The sequence below is a fragment of the Balaenoptera borealis genome, assembly GCF_965194805.1.
Source record: "Balaenoptera borealis genome assembly, chromosome: 4".
NCBI classification, from domain to species: domain Eukaryota; kingdom Metazoa; phylum Chordata; class Mammalia; order Artiodactyla; family Balaenopteridae; genus Balaenoptera; species Balaenoptera borealis.
In genome coordinates, this window is record NC_138861.1 from 60570114 (window position 1) to 60581186 (window position 11073).

Consider the following 11073-nt stretch of genomic DNA (forward strand, 5'->3'; position numbering starts at 1 on the left):
AATACAAGTTATGTCAAACTCAAAGAAAACAAACTTTATTTTTCCTAGCATTATGGGAGTTTTATTTGGAAGTGAACTTTTAACTATCAATACAAATGCCAAGATACTACACAAAACATCCACAGGAACTTTTTTCATCTTTTTTTGAATAGTTCACAAATATTTCCTGCATAATCCAACATACAACAGAGAAATGGTACATCTTTTTCTTTCAATTTGCATACTATGGAAAAACAAGAATATATATATATTTTAAAAGGTTTAGCTAACAGACACTACCAAGCTGACAGTTTTAAGTCTATAGGTGAGAAATTATCTAATAAAAATAATCATAATTTATTTAGCATCAGTCACTTCCATAACCAAGTATTATTCTGATTAATAAAACTTGCCACCATTAGGCTTCTGGTATATTCTTATACCAACTACTCCATCTGTTGTATTGCTCCCCACCTTGGTTCTTCACAATTACAAACAGAAAATCGTTGCAAAGTAGGGGCAAGCATTTGCAAAAACAAACAAAAATCGCCAGCTTATTATAAGCATGAATGTATGGTGGAATTTCCTCCCAAGCAATGGACTTTCAAATCACTTAAGAAAACACCAGTGTGATTTCTTGAATATCTTGAATGTGTCAAGATATTTTGCCTAAGTCCAAGAAGAGATTCATTTATTTATATCCAACAGAGGACTGAAAATTAAGCTTAGTGTTTAGTTTGGGGGAGTTTGGGGGGAATTCAGCCATTTTAAAAATGACTGTCTTACGGATGAATGGATAAAGAAGATGTGGCAATATATAAAATGGAATATTACTCAGCCATAAAAAGAAACGAAATTGAGTTATTTGTAACGAGGTGGATGGACCTAGAGTCTGTCATACAGAGTGAAGTAAGTCAGAAAGAGGAAAACAAATACTGTATGCAAACACATATATATGGCATCTAAAAAAAATGTTCTGAAGAACCTAGGGGCAGGACAGGAATAAAGATGCAGACATAGAAAATGGGCTTGAGGACACGGGGAGGGGGAAGGGTAAGCTGGGATGAAGGGGGGAGGTGGCATGGACTACTATATACTACCAAATGTAAAATAGATCGCTAGTGGGAAGCAGCTGCATAGCACAGGGAGATCAGCTCGGTGCTTTGTGACCACCTAGAGGGGTGGGATAGGGAAGGTGGGAGGGAGACGCAAGAGGGAGGGGATATGGGGATATATGTATATGTATAGCTGACTCACTTTGTTATAAAGCAGAAACTAACACACCACTGTAAAGCAATTTTACTCCAATAAAGATGTTAAAAAAGAAAAAAGACCATCTTAAAAAAAATGACCACCAAAAACAGGTTCACTAAATTTATTTTAAAAATCATAAAACGTATCTTACAGAAGAGCATTACATTCTGCACACTGCTCTGAATAGATGCCAGGGACATATGGACTATTGTTACTTTTCCTCCCTGTCCCACCCCCCCCCCCCCACCAAATGTTACAGTGACCACAAAGCAAAGTGTTCACAATAATTACATGGGGGGATTTTTTTTTTAAACCACCAACAATGAACAAAAATTAAAATTCACTCACTCTGCTGCTGTTTCAAAATTTCAATGTTCATTTTTGCACACCCTCCCCCAACCCCCAACCCTGTTTGCAAGGAAATAAAACTTTTCATTTGGTGAACTGCAAAGATTTCGCTACACTTTGAACGCAGAGCGCCTGTGAAGCAGAGGAATGTTGGCTTTTTAAACAGAAGCAGATTAAAAAAAAAAAAAAAGATGCAGGACTCCTTCAGTTCTTCACTATTCTTAGAAAAACTTTCCAGAATACTGCTTCACACTATAAAAAAGAAAAAAAAAATATCTTGCATTAGAATCCTTCAACATCTGCAGACTTCTTCACACTGTTCTGCAGCAATTACTGTGCATTCTGTATCTGGTCCTGTGTTCCTGTAATAGTAATGATCCGCTTCGGACCCTTCTAAAGGCTCATCAATTTTGATAGAAGTTCCTGACTCATGACGGGTTTGTTTAATCTGCTGACCATCTTTGCCAATAATAGACCCAGCGAAATCTTTGGGAATAGTTACTTGTGTAGTAATAACAGGTCCACCAAGATCACCGTATGAGCCACGACCCCCTGCATAGGAATAATCATGTCCAGAGCCACCCTGTGGTTCATAAGCCATCTCTCACTCTGATGGGCTCCATGTATCTATTGCAGAGTCCCAGGTTTCATCAGCACTGAAACCAACCATGCCATCATAACGGTCTCCAGGTCTTCCTCTTCTGTCAAGCCATTAGCTCTCCTCCTCTAGGTGGTGGTGGAGGAAGAGGAAGATTCCGACCTCTGCCACCCCCCCGGCCACCTCGTCCAGGAGGAGGTCCTCGACGAGGGCTCATATCATCATAATCTCTTCTGGATGGAGGCATGAGACGCCCACCCCGACCAGGAGACATTCTGTCAAAACCACCTCTTCCCCGCATGGGAAATCCCAAGGGACATCCACGGCAGTCATCAAACATTGTAAAACCACCATAATCATAGGTTTCATAGTAAAAATTGGGATCATACGGCTGAGCACGTCCTTTGATGCGAGACTCTGATTTAAGATCAAGGATGATCTTTATGCACTCTACAACCTTAAAATGTTTTTCTCCAATAAGAACTACTCTGTCAGTGGATTGAGGACAACATTCCTGGAAAAGCTTGATTGTTGTCTGAGTGTTCTCTTGAAGTTCTTTGATTTTAGCACCTTTGACCCCAATAATTCCTCCAGCCAGACTCTGATGAATCAACAGTCTCAACTCGCAGTCAAAGTTGCATCCTTTATAGTGTTGGTAATTTAAGCATTCCACAGCTTCAGATTCGAGCGGGGGCTGGCTGGTTGCAGTGGGTGATGGCAACTGCAGGCCCTCTTCCAAGGGAAGGATGATTTTCTTCAGAATTTCTCTGTTTCAATATCAGCACTGATACTCAATATGCGCTCGGGGCCACTGCTGTCTGGGACTGAAACACTGGCATTGCAGTCTGTATGGAAGAGCCTTAATATTCTTGCCTCTTTTTCCAATCACTGCCCCAGCATTCTTGCTCTGAAACAGAATGTGTAATTCAACCATCTCATCAGTGTTTCTAAATCTTTTAAAAGCTTGTTCCTCTTCCATATCTTCAGCAGGGTGTTTACCAAATTCGCCATTGGTTTCGGCGTTGGGAAAGGCTTCCTCTGGCTGTTCAGTTTCCATTTTCTTGTATTAAAGGGACACACCAATCAGTTATTAAATATATCCTTTCAGGGCAGAACTGAAGTGTTCTGGGCGGGACCAACTGACACCGTAGTGCTGCAGTAATCTATAGGCCGCAAATAAGCGGGAAGTAGGCAAGACGTCGAGGTTGATGCAGCAGAGGAACAGAGGATAATGACGCCTGCCAAGGAAAACAAGCTTTATTTTCTGAGAATTTGGAGCAAATGTTATCAGTCATAGGTACCTTTTAGTCTAAGAACAGGAAATGATGTTGAGAAATAAAACATGACCAAAAGGATTGTTTCTCATTTTGTTCAAAACCATTTCCTCCATGAACTTTTCCTCTAGGAATTCAAAGAACTACATAGATGGAACATGACTCAGTCTCTCCACTGACGTCACTTATTGACAGTTGGGAATTTTGGCTTCCCCATGTCAGTACCCTGACACAGGTCTTTCTACTTATTTACCTGCAGGGAGTTGACTCAGAGGAAACCTCAGAGTTTCAAAATGCCTTACAGGCAAATGGCAAAACATGCACCAGCCAAACAGAAACTGGATTGTCGTCTTTCCATAAGCATTTCTATGTTTCTATGATAAATAAATAAATAAATATCACATCTATTAAAATACTTGGGAAGGAGCAAGATTGCCAAGCATTTAACAAAACTATTGTTGACCTATTCCATGTCTAAAGAAAAGAATACTGAAAAATTGAGCAAATCTGGAGAGAAAATACTGTGTAAATTAGAGATGTGAACCTGGAAAGCTAGATTAAGACAAATCAAGTTTACCTGCAACGTTCTAGCCAAGTTAAGTTGAAATTACTAATAGGTGAAGTAAAGAAGGTGTCACACCCTCCACTGGGACACCACCGTGGTTGAAAAAGCAGTGTGTGCTGCTCATTGTGTGAGGGAGAAATCACACCTTGGGGGAGGGGGGTATCTCGTGAAAATGGCATTCATTCAGAAGAATTTATTTTTAAATTTGGACTTGCGTTAGGTGATTTGGGGTGAGGGTTAGGAAACAGGGCTTCGCTCTGGACTGAATGTTGTCAGAAAGTGGGGCAATTCTATGGTTGGGTCTCTTATTAAATCTTACCTAGACAGAGGGATATCAAGACCGAGGCTAAAACTGTAACGAGTAAAGAAGCAGCAGGCATGTTGATCAGCCTGCACGGCCAGATGTTTGATCATTTTTGTGGCTTAGCCCACATTCATGATTTACTCTGTGTTCAGCTGTGGTTATGAAGTGGTCTTGTTTGTGTCTTGATCCATCAGGGTCACAGAGCAGCTTGCCTGATGTCAGTGTTCTGTGAAATTGTTTATTTCAAAAGAAGAACATGAAGGTCTTGCTGGGTGTACCAGCCCAGCTCCTGGAGGTTGGGGACAGCTTTTCTCTTTCTCAAAACCATACAAGATTTTCAGCGTCAAATTATATAAAGCAATTCTTCTTAATAAACAAAGAAACAGGTCCAAAAAGACTGAGAAGGAGACTTGTAAAGTTATAGTGTGAGTGAGGAGAAAATTGTTTTATCAAGTTGACAGCCACTTTCATTAGACAAGCTGATAAAATTTCTCATCTTCATCATTCAAAGTCAGATAAATTTTTTAAACTTTGTCAGTGCGAAGTTTCAAAATTAGCTAAATAAATTTTCTTTATGTCAAGAAAAACTGGGCAGAATTTTTAAGAGTCCACAGATACTGAGCTGGAAATGTTTACAAAGCACGGGCTATACGGAAACATATTTTGATGTATGCCACAACAAACCTGCCTGACCCTTTTGAAAAGTGATTAGGCCGTAGACGCCAGGAGGTATAAAAATATATATGTGTTTTGAGTTAGTAACACTGATCATAAGGCTTTATTCTTTGTAAATATTCTTTAAAAATAGAAAAATTACATGCTTAAGATGTTACCATCAAATTACTAGTGATAATTACAGTTTTTTTTTTTTAAAGGTGCTGTCAAAAGCAGTACTCTTTTTTTAAAATTTATTTAATTAATTAAGTTATTTTTGGCTGCATTGGGTCTTTGTTGCTGCACACGGGCTTTCTCTAGTTGCTGTGAGCGGGGGCTTCTCTTCACTGTAGTGCACGGGCTTCTCATTGCGGTGGCTTCTCTTGTTGCAGAGCACGGGCTCTAGGCACGCGGGCTTCAGTAGTTGCAGCACTCAGGCTCAGTAGTTGTGCCTCTCGGGCTCTAGAAGCGCAGGCTCAGTAGTTGTGGCGCACGGGCTTAGTTGCTCCTCGACATGTGGGCTCTTCCCAGACCAGGGCTCGAACCCATGTCCCCGGCATTGGCAGGCAGATTCTTAACCACTGTGCCATGAGGGAAGTCCCTAGTTACAGTTTAATAGCATCCTAATTTCAAACAATAGGAGAAACAATAAATTTGCATCTAAGTCTCCTAGATTATCTACTAAGGCAAAATTTAACTGATCATTACTAGAGGTGCTATGGCCTGTCAAAGTTGTCCTGCTTTGGAGTCCAATGCGTCTTTTATCTCCACCTTATCAGTCATCGGATATGGGTAGGGCCCAGAAGGCTATATGAGCTTAGGTGAAGTCAGCTCACCTCGGCAGTTCACCTCAGCAACTGAGGCAATTTCTGAAGGGTCTGAGCTGAAGGTCATCTGCTCACGGTATTCCAGTAGTGTTACTGAGTCCAAGCTCATTCTGCTTGCCCCACGACAGGCCAATAAATCGGGAGGTGAGGTGTTGGGGCAAGGTAGAGCGACTTTATTCGGAAAGCCGGGAGTCCGAGAAGACGGCAGACTAGAGTCCTAGAGAACCATCTTCCCAGGGTCTGGTTGCTAGTTTCTTTTATAGAGCAGAGACAGGGGAGGTGAGGAGGTAAAGTAAAAAAGGCCATAAGTTTTGCAAATGTCTCCTGGTTTCGCCAGGCTCAGGGAGGGGATGTGTTAATTTCTTCTTTCCTGCAGCCATTCACAGGTGAGCTGGGTCAGGATGTTCCTTGTGAGCTGAACAAAGGTATTTTAGTTTAACATTCAGGCAGAGTGGCAGGGTTCCCTGAGACAGGCCATTGTGTATGTCTATAGCTATAGTTGACATCCTTTTCATGATTAACTTGTAACAAAAGCAACAGAAAGCAAAGAAACAGATCTAATATGGAATCAGATTTGTTCTTCCCTATTCCAGTAGCTAAGGTGATGAAGGAGAACCTAGGGCACAGCCCATGTCCACTGCAGTCCACCCCTAGCACTGCCGAGATCCACTTCCTCACATACATACAGGGAGCAGCTTTTCTAGGATTCTGGGGGCCTCTCTTCCTAAGGGAAGCTTGGGTGAGGAAATGAAATGGGAAGAACTATGGTCCCAACCACTGCAACTGATATGGTCTCCCTCCTCCATTATCCATTGTAGGTTTCCTCTCTCTTTAGCTGGCACCTCTGCTTGTCTCAGAGGCTTCCTGGTGACATGATTTGGAAATTCGTCCTCAAAGGGCCTAAAGCCCTGCTCACCATGATCTTCTCAAGGCAGGATTACTATACTGGGCTATTTTCCATCAAAACTAGGCAAGAGAGTGCCAAGTGGCACCTAAGGGGATCACCTGAGTTTGATGCACTGCTATGGGAGCCTTCATAGCATCATATTCAATCAGAGTCACATGTTCCACAAAGGAGATGAAGGAGTCAGCCCGTGACCATGAGCTCCGCTGGTACTTAACAGAGCGCCTGGCACCAGGAAAGCGCTCGTCATCCTCAGCAAATGTGGAGGGAGGAAAAGGAGCCTACTATGCAGATGAAATTGCTTAGGGGTATGTGTGTGTGTGTTTTGTTTGAGCTGAAGCATAGTAGGTGCTCAGTAAATATGAATTTAATGAACTGTAAATACACAGTTTTTACATTTTGCACAATACATTTTGCAAAATAAGGTATTTTGAATCATTAACATTCTCCTTGCTATCCCCAAACAGCATAAGAGCAGCTAACCTCCAACCATGAAGGAAGATGAGTCCATATTAAAGGATACAGATTTTTTTTCTATTTCTATGATATTCCATTACATATTTTATTTCTATATTTCTATTGTGTTAATCCTTTATAGGGTTTCTAACCATCCTATATTGCCACTCCAGGCTCCTATCTTCAGGCTGGAGAAAAGGCTGATTACTATTCCTCCTTTATGTGTCACAAATGAAAAAAATACTGTGAAAACAACAGTAGTACGGACAGTATAATCAGTTACTTTATTACTAGCTCAGGTGACAGCTCAGGTAAGTCTCTTAAACTGTGACCTCTGTTATATAAAAAGCAGGCAGCTGGATCTCAGCTCCTTTCCATTCTAACAGATGTTTGTTGACGGTTTTTTCATTTAATGGGAAGTGCATCTGTAGCCTCCACAAAAAAAAAAAAAAAAGCGTCTCAGTCTCTGTCACTAGAGGGCGCCACAGCCTAAGACCTGAGATGAGGTTGCCGCTAAGACCACTGCACTGCAGCTGCAGTGAGATACCGCATTGTATTGCAATGCATTTTTCGCTGTATTGTAGCGTAATGTAATGCATTGAATTGCATTAGATTAAGTTGTGTCATATGATATGGATTTATATGGTATTTAATTGAATTGCCTTAGAGAAACTGTTCTCTATTTGCTACTACATTTTTAAATTGATGCCTATAATTCGTGCCCATAATTGTCATTTTCTTAAATCACCGTGGCTAAGTTGAAGTACAATAAAGCATAATTCATCTCAAGAAATCTTCACCAGACTCACTTAGAAAGAGGCAGAATGTTCTAGTTGAAAGGGCGTGGGTGATCCAACCTAGCTTGTGAACCATTGCCTCTTCACAGCCTAGAACACTGCTTGCACACAGTAGGCTGTCAAGAACATATTTCAATGAATTAGACACAGTTCTATTCCATGTATGCTATTATTGGGGTGAACTTGGGCAAATTATTTAATCCAGTATTTTGTAGCGTGGGTCCACTGATTAGCCATAGTTGAATCATCTGGGTGTTTACTTAAATTGTTATTTCTTAAACTACCTTAGCCCTAATACTTTAGCACTCCTCTGAGTTGCTGGTGGTGGTCGTGGGAAAGCTGCCTTTTTAATAAGCGTCCCATGTGTAATTGAAGTTTCAGAACCACTGGCTTAATCTACTTCTGGTCTCAATTCCCCCCCTCCCATATTCATCTGAGGAATTAATCAATTAACTAACTCATTTCTTTGATGCAGATATGTCTGTGGAGTCATCACCACTTGTAAGGGACAGAAGATGTCAGGCCTCACAACTGCCGAGGCGGAGCACGGTCAGGGAAGAGTGAGACTTGGGCTTTCTCCTGCCCGTTGCTCCTAGTCGCTGCCTTGCTCAGCCACAAGCAGGAGCCCTGGATGCGAAGAAGAGGGAGCACAGGGTCCAGCAGCGATGGTGGGGGAGGGGTTTGTACACAGCCTTGAAAAAGAGAAGCAGCAAACAGCGGTCAATGCTCTACTGTATTCCAAAGCCTGATCCCGGACCACCAGCAGAGCATCACTTGGGAACTTGTTAAAAAATGCAAGTTCTTGGATTTCACCAAGGACTGACTGAATCAGAAACTCTGGGACGGGCACCCAGGAGTGTAAGTTCTAATAAGTCCTCAGGTGATTCTGATGCATACTAAGCTTTGCGAACCAGTGCTCTGTCTGTATGCAGTGCCCCCAGGGCCAGCTGTACCTGGGGCACCTGAGTCCCTACCTGATTCCCCAGCTGAACCCTGGGCCCCTGTTGACCCGCATATGCAGTGGCCTCCATGCGCAGTGGCTGCAAGGTCGCGCTTTTCCTTCACGGATCAAACAGAGTGTTTAGCAAGAGGACCCTCTTGGAAAATCTCACAGACCCTTAAATAAGTATTCATATTGGCATATTAATTCATCTGTTAATTTTATCAAGCAACAAATAATTTTTAGTGTCTATTGTATTCCAGGCACAATTGTACCACTCAGATTATAGTAGGGAACTGAAGAGATGAAAAGCTCTGTCCTCATGGAGTTTACAGTCAAGTGAAAGGAGATGAACAGTACACAATGGCAAAACTGAAGAGCAGTAAGCACTGTGGAGTCCTCACCGTTCATCACAGCACTATTCACAGTCGTCAAGACATGGAAGCAACCTAAGTGTCCATCAACAGATGAATGGATAAAGAAGATGTGGCACATATACACAATGGAATATTACACAGTCATAAAAAGCATGAAATAATGCCATTTGCAGCAACATGGATGGACCTAGTGAATATCATACTAAGTAAGTCATACAGAGAAAGACAATTATCCTATGATGTCTCTTATATGCAGAATCTAAAATATGATACAAATGGATTTATTTACAAAACAGAAACAGACTCACAGACACAGAAAACAAACCTACGGTTACCAAAGGGGAAAGTGGGGAGAGGGAATAAATGAGGAGTTTGGAATTAACAGATACACACTACTATATATAAAATAGATAAACAACAAGGACCTACTGTACAGCACAGGGAACTATATTCAATATCTTGTAATAACCCATGGAAAAGAATCTGAAAAATATACATATACATATGTATATCATATATATTTGAATCACTTTGCTGTACACCTGAAACTAACACATTGTAAATCAACTATACCTCAATAAATAAATAAATAAACTAAATTAAAAAAATAAGTTCTATGGAGGAACTAAAGCAGGGAAGGGGGACGGGTGGTGCCAGGCCAGGGGTAGGCATGCAGTTTTAACTGGGGAATCTCTATGGAGGTGACAATTCAGCATAAACTCAAGATAAGCCATGTGCATGTCTTCTCTGGGAGGGATAGATGTCAGGTAGAGGACACAGCAATTGCAAGCACCCTGAGGATGATCCAGAGGCCAGCATGGCTAGAAAAAAGAGTGTTGGGTTGCACTGGTGTATACATTTGTCGAAGGTCATCGAATGGAACATTTAAGATTTGTGCATTTCATTATACCTAAGAAAAGGGAACAATTTTGGTTTATACAGCTACATTGAACTCTAGTTAATAATGTTACTGATATGCACACAAAGGTGTCTGGGGGTAAACAAACTGATTTCTATAATTGATTTAATAATGGATCAAAACATAAGATGATGACGTAGAATGGATAGATGGAATGATGGCTACATAGATATATAATTTTAAAAACAAGTAGAGTAAAGTGTTCATTGTTGAATCCATAGAGTGAGTATATAGTATTCACTGTAAAAGTCTTCCTACTTTTCTGTATATTTGAAATTTTTTATAATAAACTGATCAGTCCAGGTTTTCCTACCCCAGCACTGGTTCCCATGGAAATTTCTGCTCATGGGTTTCTGTTCCAGCAAGTTGTGATTCTCTGTACATGCCTGTTGGTCTAATCAATTTGGGGGAAGTGATTTGATTGTGACCTCACTTGTCTTACAGATCTAAGAAGAGAGGTTGCATTTTCAGTCTGTTCAGCATTTTACTTGTTAGGACAGAGTGGTGACTTCCAAGCTCCTTACATGCTAGATCAGAAGCCAGAAATCTCTATTTTATTCCTTAGATTTGTGACTGAGGCCATGAAGAGTAGGCCTGCTGGTGGCAGCTGAAGGGCCGCCTTCATAGGGGGACTCCGTGAGGCTTTGGACATGAACTGTACAGTTGGGGCCTGGTGCCAGTGTAGCCGAGAGCAGGAACATCTCTTGTGCATCTGCTGACATATGCACCACTTTGGCCCTTCCACAGTGACAGTGTTGGAAACCTCAGGATAAAATACTCAGGCTTGGGCATCCGATGCTTCACAAAGAAACCCAGCAGCAGTGGAAGTGGAGTGGCCTCAAATGGTTGTAGAGAGGGGTCAAGTTGAAGGAAGGGG

General features: G+C 41.4%; 1 protein-coding gene and 1 pseudogene across 2 annotated transcripts in view; both read right to left on the reverse strand.

The window, feature by feature from the left end:
* LOC309627871 (alpha-fetoprotein-like) overlaps positions 1-11073 on the reverse strand; it is a 263638-nt gene that overhangs the window by 123188 nt on the left and 129377 nt on the right. The gene's annotated exons all lie outside the window — the stretch shown is intronic.
* LOC309627948 (heterogeneous nuclear ribonucleoprotein K-like) lies at positions 755-7672 on the reverse strand (annotated as a pseudogene). The gene is made up of 2 exons: positions 1916-7672; positions 755-1857 (listed from the first exon to the last, which is right to left on the reverse strand). The product of its transcript is annotated as a heterogeneous nuclear ribonucleoprotein K-like (transcript).